The 20284-nt window shown below is 38.5% G+C and overlaps 1 long non-coding RNA gene across 1 annotated transcript; it reads left to right on the top strand.

Moving 5' to 3' along the window:
- Positions 1-3128: 3128 nt before the first annotated feature.
- LOC130547295 (uncharacterized) lies at positions 3129-19597 on the top strand. Its single transcript, XR_008961862.1, has 3 exons — positions 3129-3523; positions 5556-5673; positions 5903-19597. It is a non-coding gene; the product is annotated as an uncharacterized LOC130547295 (long non-coding RNA).
- The last annotated feature ends 687 nt before the right edge of the window (positions 19598-20284 follow it).

Below are 20284 nucleotides of genomic sequence, written 5' to 3'. Positions count from 1 at the left end.
GCACGTTTCCAAGTCATCATTTGACATGTTAAATACCGCATCAAATACCGTCCGTGGACTTTATATCGTGGTATTATCGTACTGTGAGATTTTTATATTGTTACATCCCTAATCGTGTCCCTTATTTTTTTCTTTTGAGGTTTCCAATATTAATGCTGGATGTAGTTTTGAGGGCTCTCAGATCTGTTGGTAGGAGATTGCATTATTGGTGTAGCATCTAGGGTTTAGTGCTCTGTCAATTCAGCATTCCCAAAATATAGCATCTAAATATAATATACATACCATATACTATAGCATTATTTGGACAGCATAGTTCACACGGTTTGGTCTTGGAAGACCATTTTTTAATTTGACCCCATAAGCAAAAAACGAGTCTTGTGGCCACTAAACATTGACAAATTCACTTTTAGTAAATGCATGTTTAAAAAAGTGTTTATCTTTGTGGAAAATAATTGAGAACACTTTTAAGACTGTGGAGTCTATTCAGATCTTATAAAATGCTTTCTTCAATGAGTGGTGATAACTTTCTCTAATACAACCTGCCTCTGACTTGCTATAGCAAGTTAAACCTAAAAAGTTTTATGTTTACATAACAGTATGTAACAGTTGACATGTTGCATATGTCAGTGCGCCGATCTGATAATAGGTATGCATGTCATCTCATTTAAACCCTTCTCTGTTGTTCGTAACAGTGTGAAAATGAAAACATTGTGTTTTAGCTGTCAAAAGCTGATGTTTGTTCTTGTTTACTGTTGCACGGTCCGTCAGCTATGGCCCGAGGTACCTCTTTCTTTAATAATACATCTCAGAGTGAGTAATGCCATTTGGATACAGGGAGCTGGAAGCCTGGCCTTTGCACCCTGCACCTCGCCTCTCTCTGTCCCTTGAGTGCGTTTCAACCCACGTACGTTTGAAGGAATTCTATTTGCCGGACGCCCGCGTGCATGTGTGCGCCAAAGTGTGTGTGCGTGTGTTTATAAGCTTGTTGAAGCCAGGCGAGGCGAGAGTTGTTTATTGCAAGGATAGGTGAATATCTCTTCAGCTAGCACGAGCCACCAGGCAAATAAACTCGGTGCATCAAATTTAAATAAATCACTTTTTCATCCGTACATCCGAAGATATTTACAGCAGTAAAACAGCTGCTATGAAGTAATGTGTCCATGCTGGGCGATGCATGGATGGTAATAACCGGTCATTTCATGTTCTTAAATAACCAACAAGGAACTTTCTTGCACGAAATGATATTGTGCTTCCTTTATGTTTTGTTTTTTCGTTTGTGACATGAAATGGAGTTAAGCTTCTGAAAATATTGTACTGAGAATGCAATCTCGTGTGGCATTAAATAGCTCTTCTTTGTGGACGTTCATTGGCTTTTAGGGGCAATTAATGTTTCGCCTTCTTCATTTACTTCAGCGTGGGCATAATGCAGCATATAACACTCTCACCTTAATTTGCTACTTTTTGTTTTGAAAAAAAACTAAAGATGAAAACTAAATGAAAGAGAAAAGAGGAAGGTGGATGGATTTTTTTGTACGTGCACGGCTTTGTGCCGAGCTCAGCTGGCCTTGAAGGGTGCAAACGGTATCAGCCAGGCTTTTGTAAGAAATTCTCACCTCGCCTTGAGAGAGAGAAAAGAGGAACGAGAGATATCGAAAAAGGGAGAGAGTGCCTTTTTCATTTTTTATCCTCCTCCCCCGTCTCATCCCAGCATTCCTTCTGTTTTCGGAGTGGAACCATGATTTGCTTTGTTTGGTGTTTAATGTGTTGTTGGTTGTTACATCGAACGACTACAGCGTGATAAAGAATTATTTGTTATTCCTGCAATAATTGCAGCTTGTGCCGTCGCAATATGGCCCAGCTGTCTGGAGCTGCCAGGGCCTTCCTGTCCTCTCCGTAACGGTCAACAGGGGGCAGTAGATCGCTTTCTGTGGCGTGAAATTCAGCATGTCTGATTCCTTTGTCTGCTTTCTGTTTAAAGCCTGTAGTCAAATAGAGCTGTTTTCTTTTTCCATTTACCTTGAATATTGAGTGTCATATTAATATTATTGATGTGATCTTTATCAAAAGGAATTAGTTCGAGTGTCTGAGCAGTAGCATAAATATCGTAGCACTTGTTTTATCAAAAAGCATGTACTGGACACTTCAGTGCTCTGTGTTGAATGTAAATGAAAACAATTTATATCAGATGTATCGTTAGCTTGACGTTCAATACAATAAAACACTCGTGAATATCAACTATCATTTTTCTTTCACTCATGCTTATTGCAGTGCAGACGACAATAGTGACCAAACCCATTTTTTGGTTTATTGTAGGGAATATTTTAGGTTACAGTCATTAATTGTGTTCAAATATTTGTGTTTATGCATCCGTCTCTCTAGTCCGATGGCAAAAATCTCATATACGATGAAGGAAAGATTAACAAATAACATCGAAACAATATTTTTAAAATCGTTTCGAGCCTTTACATTCAGAAATGTCAGTTCACATATTATTCCTATTTCTATACCTGCCTTAAATCGAAGGCATTTATTGTTTTTTATGGATTTAATTTTAGGAACATTCTTTTTTAAATTAAAATTTTTCTACACTTCTTTGTGATTAGAAGTCACTTCTAAACAAGACCACAAGTCTAATTAATGCTTGTAGGTGTACATAATCATATAAAAATAAAATGCGTGTTTCGTTTCTTTTCCTACAGTTGTATGTCAGTGACCATGTGTCATGAAAGAGGAGCACATACAGAAGTCATATTATGATGGTAGGTTTTTTGGGGTGGTAACGGGGGGCAGGGTCCACACTCCCTTTGGGGAGTGAGAGCTTAGAGCTCACAGTGCATGTAGCACATCTGATCTCCCTCAATTAATCCAACATTAGGTGCCTGGGATCCACGAGTCAGTGGGTTTGGAAGGCATGTGTGGCTCAAATCTAATTATTCTCTTCCTTCCTTTGAGCCAGAGAGGGGGAAGAGATATAGAGAGCTAAAGAGAGAGAGAGAGAGAGAGAGAGAGAGAGTGGTCACCCACGGCCACGCAGCTATAGGTTTTGTTATGCTGTGATTTCTCTCTCTCTCTCGCTCGCCCGCTCGCTCGCTCAGAAGCCCCTTCTTCCCCCACCTATTTCTCTCTCTCACTCATTCTCCATCTCTCTCTCACACACACGGCAAACACACTCTCTCTCCTCCTCTGCTCTCTCTCTCTGTCTGTCTCTCTCTCTCTCTCTCTCTGATTCAGTCGCTCTCGAGCCGTAAGTTCATTTGCTGTGTCAAGCAACAACTGGTTCGGAAGTGGGCAGCGGGTTTTGATCCTTTTGTCAGCCGTTCCCTCTGACGAGGGCGTACTGCATCCACCTGAACAGCACGGGACTGGCTGCTCGGCACGCTCTCTCTCGCTGGCAAACTAACCCCTTGGAAGCCGCCGCGAAGCTGGAGCTCCGTCGCCGTTCCAACCTGGGTTTATCACGATCAGGCATCCCACCTTGCTGGCGTTTGAGCTGGGCGGAACGAGATGCTGCAGGTTTGACAGGGTAAGTCTTGTGCACATGTGGACACCTTTTCATTCTGTTTTTATTTTAATTCTTTTTGAAAGAAAAAAAATGCAGAAAAAGCAGAAAGGGTCTTTGGGGTAATGTCTACACCCCTGCGATTCATTAATAAACGTATTGATTTTTGTCAGTGTGATTGCAGACGTTGGGTTATTTTTTATTTCGATTTTTTCCCTTTCTGGTGTTGTCCAGGCTACACCTCTTGATGCTTGTGTCAAGTGTGTTATATGAAATTACCATATTCATGGACTACATTCAATTAAATTGCAATCAGTAAAGGGTCCTGCTTGAAGTGTGTGTGTGCGTGCGTGCGTGCGTGCGTGCGTGTGTGTGTGTGTGTGTGTGTGTGTGTTTTTCAGCGTGGGGTGGAATAGGCTAGCGCAAATCTTTCGTGGAGAAATGGAGGCGTGGAGAGAGATGTAGAGAATACAGATATGTTCACGTATCGCGTACGCCGAACAGTAAAAATGAAAGACAGTCGACAACGTGTGTTTTTTCCCTCTCAATCAATAGAGCTAGCGTGAAGGTCCACCGGTAGAGTGGAATACAAAATGCTGGTGGACAAAAAAAACATCAGAGAGATGGACCCAGAGGAACTTTGCCAAAGACAAACAGACCAAAAAAGCAGAATCCATGCATGAAGGCCATTGATTAACTCCTGGAGTTTTGGAAGGGGGGTTTGGATGAGGGTCTGTACCCTGGCTGCAGTGCTGAGTTTGACTGTGTGTGTGTGTGTGTGTGTGTGTGTGTGTGTGTGTGTGTGTGTGTAGCCTCAGAAATGGACAGAGAGAGCAAGAGCCCCGAGGCTGTAGCGCTGGGGGAGTGTGCCCTGCGTCAGGGTGGCTGTGTGTGTGTGAGGTGTGTTTCATCGTTTAGCAGGCTGGGGGTCTGTAAAGGAAGCAGCAGGCTGCCTCACTGCCGGTGTGCTGTATGGTGGCTTTTGTTGCGTTCTGCTTGAGTCCAGATTCTCCATCTCTCATTCTGTCCCTCTCGATTCCTCCATCTGCCCCGCTTAGGGTCTTCTCCAGTTTCCTTTTCTTTATTCTGTCTGTTTCATTATTGGCTTAGTCCCTTCTGGTCTTATGTGTGGATTTCAGCACAATTCCTTGTTTTTTCAATTGAAGAATTAATTGGTGTAAAAAGCCTCTTAGATGTGTGCAGAATAGATTATATTTTTCCATAAAATATTTTATTTTAAAGCAACATTTTTAAATATAATAAATACATGATTTTGAGTTAAAATTTGTAAAAAGCAAAAACTGACGAAATTGTAAATGTTTCTTTTAAATATAAATTTTATTTGGTTGTTTAAAATTGTGAGCAATTTGGATATAATTTCAGTTAAAATTATACTTTGTTTTAATGAAACGATAAATCTGATAAACTCTACAAAATAGATCAAATATAGGAAATAATGAAACATTACAATTTATGCTTAAAAATTAGATAGCCAAGACCTGTGTATGAAAATGAGGTTTTTGCCTGAAAAATACATGAAGTGATTTTAAACAAATTCAGCTGCAATGTACAATTTGTTCTCGTATTACCTTATTTTTTTTATATTTGTCATCAACGTAAAACTGAGCAACAATTTTTCTAAAATATAAAAAACTGCCTTTATATTCTCTGTTAATGCATTTGAACCATTCAATACAGAAATGTTCTACAAAGCCACAGATTAGTTTCTGTGTAACAGGATGCAATTAATATAAGTTGCATTTTCTTTAAAGAAAAAAACGCCTTCTAAAGACTAATCACACAATTTAGCCCCCACCCCTTTCCATCTTTATGTTCTCTCTTTTTTCCCTCCCCCTGTGGTACTCAAGTGGGGTTTGGAGGGGGGCCGCCATGCTTCATTAGAGTCCATCTCTCCTTATAGAATTCTCTTCATGGTGCTAATGGACTGTTTGCCTATTTTTTCCCCTTTCTATATCATTTAGACAAATGCATCCCATTCAGTAAAGATTTCAATCTTAAACCTCTTCTCTAACTCAGTCGGTCTCTGTGTTTACAGGTGAACCCGATACAGTGGACTATCATCTCTAGGATCGCTGTGGAAATGGGAGTCAGAACATGGAAGCTCACCGTTGGACCTCCACAAGGGAAGGACCCCCGAGGTCCTTGCATCCCAGGTGAGTGTAAGCTGTTGGGGGGGTGGGATTAGCCATAAAGCCCTTCCGCCACCTCGTCCCATCCCCCTCGACCCAAGAGGCCCTTCATTAAATGCACCTTTCCCCGAAGTCGCCCCGTGAGAGCTCAGATACCTGGGAGGCAATAACACCCAAAAATACACTTATAAAACACATATTTCCTCTGAGGCGTGTACTGAGAAAAATGCACTATGTTAATTTCTGTTTGCAGACGAGACGTTGAGGGGCCATTGCTTTGCGCTACAAAGCATCTTCAATCGGTTGTTTTGAAAGGCCATGCCGTTTTCCGAGCGGCCGCGGACGATGCCGGCGGTTCTGTTGTTTCTCTCTGTTAAAGACTCTCTTCGGTGACGGGTATTCTTGGGTGGATAATACGGCTCTCGTTGTTATTGCTTAAGAATACGCGTAGTCGAGGAGAGTCATGCCAACGGCACCTGCACTGGAGTAGAAGGCCCACCTGCCCTGAGCTCACGCACGCACGTTTGCGAACGCTGAGGGTCACGCCCACATCCACTTTGAGTCAGCAGAGCTGCACTTCCTGTCTGCGTGCGTGGTGTCGATTCTCCGGCTGTACTCCCACAAAACATGTTTTCTCTGTATGCCGCCAGCCAAACGACAGACGAATGGATGTGTATTCATGTAGTGTGTAGATCAAAGTTTGTGATTTTGAGTTTTGCTTTTAAAATGTGCATCAATTCGCTTTGCTTTCCCCACTCATAGGGAAGCGCTGTACGTAACAGGCCGGGTGGGGTTGCGGATGCAATTGTGTTTGGTTTGTGCCATATATTCTTTTCTCAGGACCGCACGCTCTACCTTTTTAATGCAAATTGATTTTGAAATGACATTTATCGCGTAGGGTTTCCATATGGAAGTTCATAGCTCCATGAGGCCTGGAGAAAAAAATTGAATGAAATGTCCACAACGCCAGTGACAGCTTAATTTATGCGCTGGTGTGGAGACGGATTGTAAAGGAACACACTGCAGATAAACAGTTACCACGGGCTTAGATTGACTGCGGCGTGGCTCTCCGCGTAGACTCGCACATATCATGAATATGTATCAGCCGTGCGTATCATGCGCCATTCTAACGTCCATGAAATTCCATTTAAGGAACCTAATAGGATCTACTTGACTTATGAAGGCGTACAATCAGACATATCACATCTCATAAATATACATGAGATTTTTTTTACATTCATTTTATTTATCTTCAAAAATATTTTTTTTCAGAAATGACGTGATAGATAAATCAGTTACGTTTGGTCTGACTGTTGATGTATTGACGTGGAACATTTGTACATCTGCAAACATTTTAATTTGTTCTCCATTATCATGTTGCACGTTTAAGTGACGTATTAGCATTTCAGATAGACTAAAAGCAACAATCAGGAGGCACTGTCCTTGATCACACTGTAATTATCGCTCTTTCGGCTATGTGTTTAAATGAATAGAGAGAAAGGAGGTGTAGATAGAGCGAGCAGAGGAGAATGAATGTAATGTTTTACCACTAGGGGACTTGCACAACTGAGAACAGATTGGAGCAGTGTTTAGTCTTAGTAACTTCTTAGTTTGTTTTTGATGAACCATACTAAAATATCGGTTTAGTTATTTAATTGTTATATTTTTATATACTGTATTTACAGGTTTTGTGCTCTCAGGGCTTGAGTACCCTTAGATTATGTGCCATTTATTTTATCCTAAATATATATTTATTATAAATACATATATTTAAAGATTAAATAGATTATTTTTAAGATTAAAATTTTAGACTATTTTGTATTATAATTCTTCATTTTTTATTTTTTAACTGAATTATTTTAGATAGCACAAAACTCTCATAGCTCTCATGTTTAGAAACCTATTGATACAGTTATTCTCTGATATAATTTGTATTGATGGTGTTGAGTAAATATCTTGCTAGTAAATAAAAGCTGATTTCACACTGATTAACTTCCACCTGCCAGCAGTTTATGACTTGATGAAATTATTCAGGCCTTTGCAGCTCATCTTCATTTGCTATTTATTGAAATGATCTTTATCTGCACGTTTTCTAATGTTACTCCTTCTCATATCATTAATAAAGCTTGACACAAGTTCAGTTATGATGCATTTGTATATTTTGTCCTTTACAGTTGAAGAATCACTTTTACATTTAGGCCATAACCATACAGGCAAAAATAAAATAAGTATGCAAACAAATACTAAATATGTGGATATATACAAAGAATTTACTTAACAGTTTATTTAATTATTGCTTCAATATAGGCTTAAATATTTAACATACTGATGCTTTTATTGTTCTTAAAAAACATTATTTTTAATATAGCAGTAAAGGCTAAAATTGTTGTGACTTCTTTTAAAATCTTTTGAACATTTTGCGTTTAGTTACCAGTTTAGTTCTTTTGTAAAAAAAAAGTTATATAAGATGTATTTGGTCATTATCATATTGAGACATAATAATTCATAACATTCATCGCTCTCTCTCTCTCTCAGATTATTCTGCTGTACGATTAACCTTCCTCTTTATTTCTCTTTCTGTGCTGCTCTGCCTCAGACAGATTCACTCATCCACAACAGGTCTTAAATTACAGCCCCAAATTTTCTCGGGGTGATATTTTGTTCCCAAAGCAAATGGAGCATTAATTAATTTTGGGTAATGTGAGATATGCACTAAAATTTAGGCATATTTGTCCATTTTCATGTGCAGAAATGCCCCATCACACAGCCTACTGTAAACTTCACACTCACAGCATTGGTAAAATGGATTATTAATTTATTGATCTCTGCGTTAGAGGAATACAATACCTAATTGAAGAAGCTGTGCATTAAAATGCTTATTAGATTTTTAAACATTGTATGACTAATAGACATTTTAAAGCGAACACATGTTGAAGACACTCGTTCTCTGCTTTCATAGGTTTTTAATAATGAGTTTTCATTTGGCTAGTAGTTTACCTTTCACAGTTGGTATTTGACCCAACCTTTTTAATGACATCAGCATCCTCACATGAGCCCTTTTTTACGGGATTTTCCCCATTTCCTTGTGCATGACGTAATGATGTTCTATCATCCTCTGGCTTCCTCCAGGACCGTAATGTGGTTTTCCACAAATAAGATTAGTGGCATTAATCAATTGAAAATGTGCTGCTTTAGCATACGTTTCCCTGGGCCACGAAGTGCAGGAAATGGCAGCTGCACTTCCAGTCAGAAGTTTGGATATACTTGGCTGAATTGATATTGCACTTAATAACCTTTTGATCTAAAGGCTGATGCTTAAATGCTTCCAATGAGTTCTATAGACATTGTGCCTACGTGTGACTTTTTTTACTAAAATGTAATTCTTTTTTTTATTGTTTTATAAATGGATTAGTTGGACTGGATGGCGAAGGAATGGCAGCCACAAAGCGCAAGGCATATATGGGAAATAATGCAAAGATTCTTTTAAAGTATCCCAGAATGCACCCGAGGAAGTTGGTTGAGATGATTAGGTTGTACAGAACATTTTTAGTCAGAAGCTAATATTCTATATTAGTGTTCTATAGGTTTTGTTTTATTCTAAAATATGGAAAACAGAGGTAATCAAGAGCGTGTCCAGACATTTGGCACAATCTTTTTGTTTCACAATCTGCAATACTCCAAAAAAATCTTTTTTAACATCTAAGGAATCTTTTTTCATTACATTTATTTTTCGAAACAGAAAGGTTCTTCGGAGGTTCTTTATGGAACCTTTAAGGCAAAAATGGTTCTTCTATGGCCTCAGAATCAAAATCTACTTCCAAGTCTTTATCACAATCTAAATCGCAACATGCCCATTTCTTCCTTTTAATACTCACTAAGAGTTAAGCCGTTTTTCATTAATTGCAACAATGCTCTGTATTCCTCCATGCAGCGCGAGGCAGTTTATCACGTGTATCATTCCAAAGATTAATTTTCAGGCGGTAGGTGAGGCACGCTGAGGTAGTGAAGTCAAACTCCCAGATATCTTCAATAAGGTTATACTGTGGATGGGGTTTTAAGTTGGTTTAAATAGCAGCCTATGAAATGTACCCACATCAGTAGCTCGCTGATAGAGGCTTAGCAATCTATTTAAAAAGCAATTTATTTCCACAGCATTGGAGCTGGCGCAGATTGAACGCGGGAGAGATCCTCCACTTCCAAATTCTCAGTGGACACCGCTCATCCTATTCTGGCGCGATCGCTCTCTCGCTCATCTTTTCCTTTTTATCACTCCCCTCTTCACAAACTCTTGCGACTTATATTCCTCCAAGAGCGCTCCGTGAAAACCTCTTTGGCCGGAAAAATCGCTTTAGACTTTCGTAGAAAACATGATTGAGGGCTCTCAATAACAGCGGGAAATTAAATGTTAGATTCGCTGGAAATTAAATGTTAGATTGCAAATTCCAAAGTTTGTATTTACACATTTTGCAATAGCTTTTATTTTAAGAAAAACTATTTTTTTTAACTGGGAGTCGAAACCACAACCTTGCCGCCATGCAGAAACACTTAAGGTAGAGATGCACGTGTACACAAAAAAACTTCACAGTTACAGGTGCCTGTTTGTTGAGTTAAATGTAAGTCTGTGGGCTGCGCTTGTGTCCGGTCTTTTGCTGACGTAGAGTGAGCGGTGACTGATTATTTTGCCCCATCGTCCATTCATCTCTCCCGCTCTGTAAGAGGCGTCGCTCGGCGCTTAACTAGGGCCAGGCCTTCTGTTACCTCTGAGCTATCACCTCAGAGAGAGATACTGTGATTAATCAGATCCCCTAAATGCTGGCACCCCCCGAGAGGCTCCTTCAGCGAGAAGCTCTTAGGTCCTCACCTCCCATAAACGCAGAGAGTTCAATCTTCACGGAAAGCTGAGGTGGGGGAGAAAAATCACGCTTTCATTTTGGTTCCAAGCAGACTGCAGAACATCTACCGTCTGCTCGCCGCTGTATAAATACCTGGTGCACTCAGCGTTCAATCACCAGCTTCCTGCGCTCGCTGGTTTTTAGGGTTAGAAGTGCTAGGGCTTTGTCTCGTGTATGGTCGAGGAGAGGATGTTTCTTTTTATGTTTGTCTGATGAAAAAACTGATGTCTTTGAAAACAGTCTGCAAGATCTGTCCTCGGTTGCCTTTGTAATGCAGAGAAGTGGGTTGTTTTGTTTTTATGAGAAGGAAACGTCGTCATTCTTATTTGTGGCATTTGAAATGACTTAATGAGAAAATCTCATTCCTACATTTGCGTGGTAAGCTAAATTCATTTTGTTTTGGTAGACGCTGTTCTGGGAATTGCCTAAAGCAAAAACGAAAAGATGGGTTATACTTTTAGTGTTTGCTTTTAGACTCACAGAGAGACAGACGGATAAATGGACACAGACAGACAGACAGATCTATAACTATAGTTCTATAATTAGATGGATATACAGACAGACAGACAGACAGATCTGTAATAAAACTAGACAGACAGACAGACAGATCGATCGATAACTATAGTTCTATGACTAAGTAATGGATAGATACTGTAGATATATAGATTGATAGACAGACAGACAGACAGATAGCTCTATAACTAGTCCTAGATAGACAGACAGACAGATAGATGTATAACTATAGTTCTATAACTAGATAGACAGACAGACAGACAGACAGCTCTATAACTATAGTCCTATAACTAGGTAGACAGACAGACAGACAGACAGACAGCTCTATAACTATAGTCATATAACTAGGTAGATATATAGACAGACAGACAGATAGCTCTATAACTATAGTCATATAACTAGGTAGATATATAGACAGACAGACAGATAGCTCTATAACTAGTCCTAGATAGACAGACAGACAGAGACAGAAAGATAGATAGACAGGTAGCTAGATCTATAACTTTAGTCCTATAACTACGTAGGTAGATAGATAGACAGACAGTTAGACATATTTATAACTTTAGTCCTATAACTATGGACAGATAGATATAGACAGACAGACAGACAAGATAAATCTATAACTTTAGTCCTATAACTAGGTAGGTAGGTAGATAGACAGATAGACAGACAGACAGTTAGACATATTTATAACTTTAGTCCTATAACTATGGACAGATAGATAGATATACAGATAGACAAACAGATAGATCTATAACTAGTCCTAGACAGATAGATAGATAGACAGACAGACTATAGTCCAATAACTACATAGATAGATAGATAGATGGATGGATGGATGGATAGGTTTTAAGCATAGTTTTAATTTGAAAAATAATTTTAAATTTACATAGTTGCTCACAAAGCTCTCTGGTCACACACATTTTTCAAGAAATGAGTAACGTCATCTTCGAAACAGAATTTTCTTGTAACCTGATTTTCCATTGATACATTTTTAATGCAAATACATTTGCTCTTGAATGATCTTTACACTGTCCCACTCTCTCCCCCCTCGCTCGCCTCCTCCAACCAAAGCCAACAACACACGCTGGTGTGTCATTCACATGCAAAACAGGGGCATCCAGACACTTGTCCCCAGACTTACTAATCTATTGAGTCCCAAGACACAACCTTTCCTACACGCTGGCTGAATGTGTGAATAATACAAGCGTCTAGACTCTGCACATAGCAAGTATTCTTTGAGGCCGTATTAGACCTGCTTTGAAGGCGAAAGAGAACGAGTTTGGGCTTTTTTTCTCTAGTATTTTCAAGGTCTTGCGATAAGAAACTGACTGTGATATCCGGCTGTCTGCGGGAATGATCTTCACCGGGCCGCGAGGTGTTATTCTGAACGTCTGTCCTGCGGCTGACCCTGCGCGATATCTGTCGTCCCTTTTATCAGTGCTTTAATCCGTATGTTCTCTAGTGTCTTTTAATGTTCGCGCGGTACTCGGATAATTAAAGAACATTTTTAGGTTTTATAATCAAAGTTAGTCAATGGCTAAAACCCTCGGGTTTGGTCATTAGTTCTGGTAACATAATAATAACGTAAACACAACGTTATGGTCCTTGGTGTGAACAGACCTTAATTCAAATTAATATGAAATAAAAACTCACGGCAAAAACGATTTATGAGGAGGCTAATTTTGGCTACTTCGAATGAATTCATATGATCTCATTGGTACATATTAGTACGATTTGCGCCAGTGACGTTAAGTTTAAGGTCAGGGTTCAGTATTGCTTTTATTTTTTTATCGTCAAATTAGCCACCTCGTAAAATAGTTACGAATTCCTGTGAGATCAGGTTGGAAATGATTAAAAATGCTGTGCTATGTGAAACACACTAGGTTCATGTTTTCATGAGGGTTTTTTTCTAACCAATGGTTGAAGCCCTGGGTTAAGTCACGGCGCTTATGTTAAATTAATGCATTTAACATCACTTAAAGTCACGTCACTCCAAGCCATCGTGATCATTTAGACACACAGATGATTGTGTGGTGTCACGTGTTGGACTTGACTGGGCACACACTTCATTGTGACTCTTAACTTCCGAATGAACTCTAATGAAAGCCCACTCTCCCTCTCTCTGCTTCCACTCTGACCTCTCTCTCTCTCTCTAAATCTATTTCTATTTCCCTCTATTTCTCTGCCTCATCTCTTGAAGCTAGTGCATGAGTGATGCTGTCTGCCCACCCCATCAGTGAGCTGGACAAAAACAGTGGGAAGCACTTAATGACGGCCTTGTTTAGTAATTCATTATTGATGATGCCTGTTTTCTCCCACTGATGCATTATGGGGGCTGATTTCCCTCTTCTGAAAGACCGTGTTTCCATACGGCGAGTCCCACATTTAAATAGAAAGTGGGTTTTATTAAAAAATACAAGATGAAATCAGAATTATTTTTTTTCATTTCCTTTATTTAACTAGGTTAAAAACTCATTGAGATCTAAGAAATCTCTTTTAAAAGAGTGAAGTGGCCAAGAAGGCAGCAACCATGTAACAAAGACCATTTTAAACAACCTTTTTTATAAATTTGATCAGAATATACGTTCTTATCAAATGGCCCTGGTCATTCATTTTGTGAAGTTGTACTGTAATTGTACATCCAGGGACATAAAACCACACTCCACACCCTATATTCTTGTACTTTGGTGTGTTCCATAATTGGTCTATAGCAACAACATAAACAAAGGTTACTGTGCATGCACGCTTTAGTGGCCTAAACTGAAAGGTCCATTGTGTCATTTTTTGCAGGATCTATTGACAGAAATGCAATATAATATTCATAACTTTGTCTTCAGAAGTGTACCTTACATAATGAAGCGTTATGTTTTTATTACCTTAGAATGAGCTATTTCTATCTACATACACCTCGGGTCCGAATTCGCCATGTTGTTTCTACAGTAGCCCTAAAGGGACAAACTGCTCCACAGAGCGCTTTACATAAATGGGGGTTTATGCAACTGCGAGCACTTTTAAGTCCCAGCAGTGAAATCTTAGATTTATGTCAAAATTTGTCATATGACTCTTTATAAATATATTTACAGTGTCATCACACACCTTGAAAAAAATGTATAATTAATTAATAATGTGATTTAATAAAAAATTATATAGCATTTATAGGTGCAAACATTGTTTTTGTTCATGTCCCACGACTCTGGTCACAATATTAAGATATGTAAAATAAGCTAATTGAATTACAATTTGACATTATTTCAAATGGAATTGTTTAATATACATATTAATTTACAGCATCATAAATGTTTTTGTATATTTTACTGATCATTTTTATAATTTTATGAAGTAAATGTGCCTGTGCCACACTTTTGAGTCCTTACCGCAACAATGAAAAAAGGCTTTTTTAATGAAGTTTTATCAAAGACAAACAAGTCTAGTTTCTATGGAAACAGATATTACCACATGAGCACATTGCTGACAGATTAGGCCACCACTACCTCACTCACAAGATCCCAAAAATATAAGGTAAATATCATCTTTTCTGTGTCAGTATTTATTGGGTGTCCTTACCATACAGCTTAGTAATTCTGTACTTTGAACTACATTTTAGAAATAAATGTATATTACTGTACTGTTTAATTCATGTATTTCAAAATGCTAAGAGTCAAAACTAATGTAGTAGACCTTACTAGCTGCCAATTAGCTGCAATATTAGCAAAAATGTCATTTCCGCAACATGACATTACCGCAGCACATTTTCAAGGTTTCCTGTATCAATTATAAATATAAAAATAAACATGTTCCAGATTAAAATCTTAATGACTCCATGCAGTTTTGTTGATCTTATAACATGTATTTCAGACTCTGATGATTAAAATTCACAGCATTCACAGGGGTTGATTTTTTTTTTTGGACAGTCAAAAGTGTCCGTAGTTGCAGAACCACCCAATATACGTTATCTCCTTTGGCAAAGAAGCGAAAACGTGAGGACATGTTTGTCCTGTGTCAGTTGCCGTGGTGCTTCGAGGGGTAGGGGTGGAGTGAGCCGTTGGTTGCAATTCGAAACCTCACCGCTAGATGCCGCTAAAATCTCCACGTTGCTCCTTTAACTTCCAGTACACACCCGCAAAGAATAGAGTCCCTGTAAATTGATAATAAGCAAAAGAAATAACAAGTCAATTACATAAGCTAGCAAGATAAAAGTATGTCTAGCCAGTATTATTTTGGGTTACAAGTAGAAGAATTGTTGCGACAAAACCCAACAATTTTTTCATTTAATACAATTATTATACAATAAAATATTCCTATAAATGAATAATAATATAAATGAAATAAAATAAAATATAAATGGTTATATTATTAGCCACTAGCCAAACCGATAACCAAACGCAGACCAGAAGTTAACTTTGCGCCAGGCGCATACATCCAATGAAACCGTCTATACAGTTTGTACAGTAAAAAAGTCATTATGTTCATGGAAAGTCCCCATGATGTATTAACACAAACACGTGTGTGTGTAAACAATGTAACGCATGCAAACATGTTGAGTCAGTCTTGCATGTTGCATTAAAAGTCATAATCTGAGACAAGGACTGGATCGTAATGAGAGCATGACAATCCGACATGCCACTCTCTCGCAGGTTAAACAGCAGCAGTTGGAGACTATCACCGGTTTGGTTTGTGAGCAGAATTAATTAGCAGTCACTACAGCTGACACATCAGTTTTACACTGACCTGCAATTAACAATAACACTTCTTCTGCCTGTGTGTGTTTCATTGGCAGCAGCCCGGGCCGCTTGATTCGTAATTAAAGTTTCTTTGGTCTCTGAGGTATTGTGGGACGAAAGTGGAAACCCGAGGTACCTGTGAAGCTCCCAGACATATTTTCATATCTAATACATGTAACACAATAGCTCTGTTCCAAAACCTAGTGAGCTGTGTGCTGTCTACAGGAATCCCAATTGAATCCTATAAGTAACCGATGAGAGACGCTCTTTACAGACAGCGACTCGGTGTGCTGCACAAATAGCACAGCTCACGTGATGCTAAGACGCAGGTGTGTGATGTGAATATATGCAGAATTAATGGTAAACAGTTGTTTTTAAATGTTAATGTAGATGATAAGAAAAGCTCTTTAGCAAATCGTACATTGTTTTTCCTCAGTATGGTTCCCAGAAGACTTCTTTGTCAATCTTGACCGTAATGCTCCTTTGTGCTTTTTACCACCCAGAATGCACTGGGGGAGAGCCGATAAGTGAGAAGATGCATTTTGTGTGCAGCAGTGGCCGTGGTGCAGATGTTGCTGGTTATTTCCATGAGGTTTCATCATGGTGTTGAGACACTGAACTCTATGGAAATCTGCCTTGATTCTCTAGAGTTGTGTTTGTCTGGGCTCCGTGTGTGTGTGTGTTTGAATTATTTTGAGAGAGTCCATATGTCATTGTGTTTGTGTTGGTTTGTAGATTGTAATTACGTATTAATTTGTGTTTGTGTTGATGTACTGTATATGACAAATACTGCATTATAAGCGTTTGGATCCATCGATTTTAAAGGGAAAGTTCACCCAAAATGATCATCATTTACTCACTCTCAAGTTCAAACCTGTATGACCTTGTTTCTTCTGCGGAACACAAAAGAAGATATTTTGAAGAATGTTGGGAACCAAACAACATTGACCCCCATTGACCTCCATTGTATGGACACAAACCACTGAGACATTTCTCAAAATATCTCCTTTTGTGTACACAGAAGAAAAAGTCATATACAGATTTTGAATAACATGGGAGTGAATAAATGATAACAGAATATCTATCCCTTTAAGCCTCAATGATTTGAAACTGTAAAATCTGTTTTCGTGTAGTTGTTTGCATACAGTATCTGTGTTTCAGTCTGATGTGTGAAGTACAGAGGTCCATAAATACAGCGTTAATGTGGAATCTTTTCGCAGTTAGGTGTGCAATAACAACGTGAAATATAAAAGAGTGAGGAAGCGAGAACACTGCGTTCATTGTTAATTTGATGTGATGTTTGTTTACAGCACGCGCCAGCTTCCCTGTGGAAATTCTGCAATGACACATGATTCCTAAAATAACACGATGACACCCATAATTAAATTAGGATTGACCTTCATGTGAAATATTTAAAGAAAAGTTTTAAGGCGTATTTTTGAATTCTGACAGTAGTATGGAAATGTACATTTAAAATAAAGTTGTATAGGGATCGTTTACATAAATAATAAAATTGTCATCATTTAATCACCCCCCTGTCGTTCAAAATCTTCCTTCTGTGGAACACGGAAGAGGATATTTTGAGAAATGTCTCAGTGGTTTTGTGTTCATACAATGGAAGTCAATGGGGGTCAGTGTTATTTGGCTACCAACATTCTTCAAAATATCTTCTTTTGTGTTCCGCAGGAGAAAGAAAGTCTCACAGGTTTTTAAATGATGTGAAGGGTGAGTAAATGATGAAAGAAGTTTCATTTTAGTGTGAACTATCACTTCACATGTTCGATCCATCAGTGTGTGAGCTTTATCGTAAAATATTACTAGATTAAATTTGAACATGTAAAATAAATAAGGCCCAATGCACACTTTTTAAACAAAATAATGAAAAATAGTAAAGAAAAAATAAATATATTTGGCTAAATCATCATAATGAAATATTTTCGGTTTTCACATGCTAATGTTTATTTTTGCATTCATATTCCACCGTAAATGTTTTAAATCTTCTGTTTGACACTAACTCTGCCTTGTTTTTCAGGATTGCTCACATTTCAATGCATTATTTTGCTCTTCTTGGACTCTCAAACAGCTCAGGGAGATCTCAGGCCTGCTTTCTAAAGACTTTAAAGCTTCCAGCTGTCCTCAGTTTCTCTAAAATCGTGGAATGGGCCGTTCTGGCCCGACTCATAATAGGTATTTTTGGAGGACAGAAGCTCCAAGTAGCTGCTGATCGAGGCTAAAACTCTTCCTCAACACAGAGGATGTTCTTATTTTGTAGCCAGTCCTAAATCTATTGTTTGATCTAATTATTCTGCCTCTAAGGCCTTTTATCCGGGCACTGCTGATGAAACCGAGGAGAAAGAAGAGGCAGAGGGTGTCTCCCGGTTGTTTGAGGCGTACCAGGACATCCATACACAGGCACGGAGTGAGATAAAGAGAGCTAGAAAGAGGGAGAATAAAAGAGGAACGAGTGATTCAGTCACGTACGGCCGGGCATTATCCAGCCAACAATGAAAGATTACATCATATCAGCTAGCATCATTTTTTCAAGGTCTTTTATTGATTTTTTGAATGGCGAATGCAGCTGTTGAAAGTGTACAGAAGAGAAAGCCTTTGAATCTACAGGATCACATCAGGATTTTATAGACACACAGAAATGATTTGACCATTCGCCTTTCATGCGGTGAGTGATCGCAACTTCTGTAGGGCTTTGTAGGTACACAACTCTTGATTCATCTCTAGACTGAAGATGTTTTAAAAGAACGTCATCAAAGGTGCTGATGGGTCAAAAGGGCATGGGCGGGGCTACATAGGAGGTTATTGATCCATTCGGTGGTTTTTGAGTGACTCAGGACAAGGGGTCTCTCACTCCGTGCCGCACAAATCAAGGTAATTGTGATTGGCTCAGGCCAGGGGTCGATGACGGATTACTCCGCTGAAGAGAAACATCTGTTCTCTGCCAGTTGCCGACAGATCGCTGTGATAACGTTTAATTTTGCAAGGGGTCACCGGACCAATTACATCGCTGCTCAATTACTCCAGAAAATGGAATTGATAAGAGAGAACGAAAACATTAATGATTTTGCAAGATTGTTGCTATGTGTGGAGAGATTTATGACTCTAAATGACAGCATCGGAGCATGTGGATTTGTAAGCGTGATGGGATGTATTTTCCTTGAGGGCACGACAAAATGATGCAAAACATCTAACCAAAATACAGCATATATGTATGTAACATAATATAAAGCCACGGAAAAAATGAAGAGACCATTTCAAAATGATTTTCAATTTTTCGGAATGGGTATGTGTTTAGGTAAAATGATCGTATTTGTTTCATTTTGTGAACTGCTAACAATATTTCCTCCACATTTCAAATAAAAGTATTGTTTCTATTAGCATTTATTTGCAGAAAATGAAAACTGGAGAAACAGGTCAAAAGTAACAGAAAAGATGCTCTGTATTTTTCAGACCTCAAATACTGCAAAGAAAACAAGTTCATAATCACTTTGATTGGAATGGACTCCAATTGGAACTTTTTCCGCAGCTCTATATCTGTGCATGTGTTCGTTTAATGTGATGTTTGTACACCATTTGACACAGGTTCCATATATATATCAAAAAATATATCAAGGAAAAACATATATATACCCCAATAGACAAGCATGTTATGAATTTACGTATGATCTTAAAAACTATGTTGAAGGAAATTTTGACTTTCCTTTCTGTTGAGATAACACAAAACCGTTTCTGAAAAGCAGAAAGACACACAAAGACACATCATTTTGTTGATCTCACAGATTGTGTTAACTTGTTAAACATATTTAAGATAATACATGTTTTACTGTAAAATACTGTAAATATATATTATATAAATCATTTGATACAGCATTACAAAAGCATTTTAGTTTCTTGTTGTTTTTTCTTATTTTTGTTGTTAGTTATGTACATTGGTGGGTTTTATAATATATTTATTTCTGTTGTTTGTCATTTCATTATATTGTCACAAGTCTTTAAGCCTGATTTGATCTTTTTATGATTTTTTTATCAATCCCTGTAAATTCCGTTAATTACACGTGCCTTCTACTGTAAGTGTTATTTGGAAGTACAAATTTATATAATACAATTATATAATAGATACACATATGTGTTCATAACCATATAGTTATGAAGTCTATATTCGGGTACTATACAATGTAGGGTAAGTGTATTTTTTCATTGCACAGAAGATGGATAAATCTTTCGCAGAAGGCGCCAACCTGGTGGGAGTCGTAGGGGGCGAAATAACCCTCTGATCACCCTCAGCCAGGCCATCAGAACTGCCCTCTGATTTGCAGTATCCGATAGCCCATCCAAATGATGCGAAGCGGAGAGAGAAAAGAAGGAGAACTTGATGACAGTTCCCTGCAGAGATGAAACTCCTAAGAAGCGCTCAGAGAGAAGATGACACTTCATACCTCATCATTTGATAGGACTCAGGGTGGGTTATGGATCCTGTCACACAGCCAAATGAAG

Source organism: Triplophysa rosa, linkage group LG23 (assembly GCF_024868665.1).
Source record: "Triplophysa rosa linkage group LG23, Trosa_1v2, whole genome shotgun sequence".
Taxonomy (NCBI): domain Eukaryota; kingdom Metazoa; phylum Chordata; class Actinopteri; order Cypriniformes; family Nemacheilidae; genus Triplophysa; species Triplophysa rosa.
The sequence above is the reverse complement of the archived record's forward strand: the minus strand, read 5'-3'. Positions and strand labels throughout refer to the sequence as shown.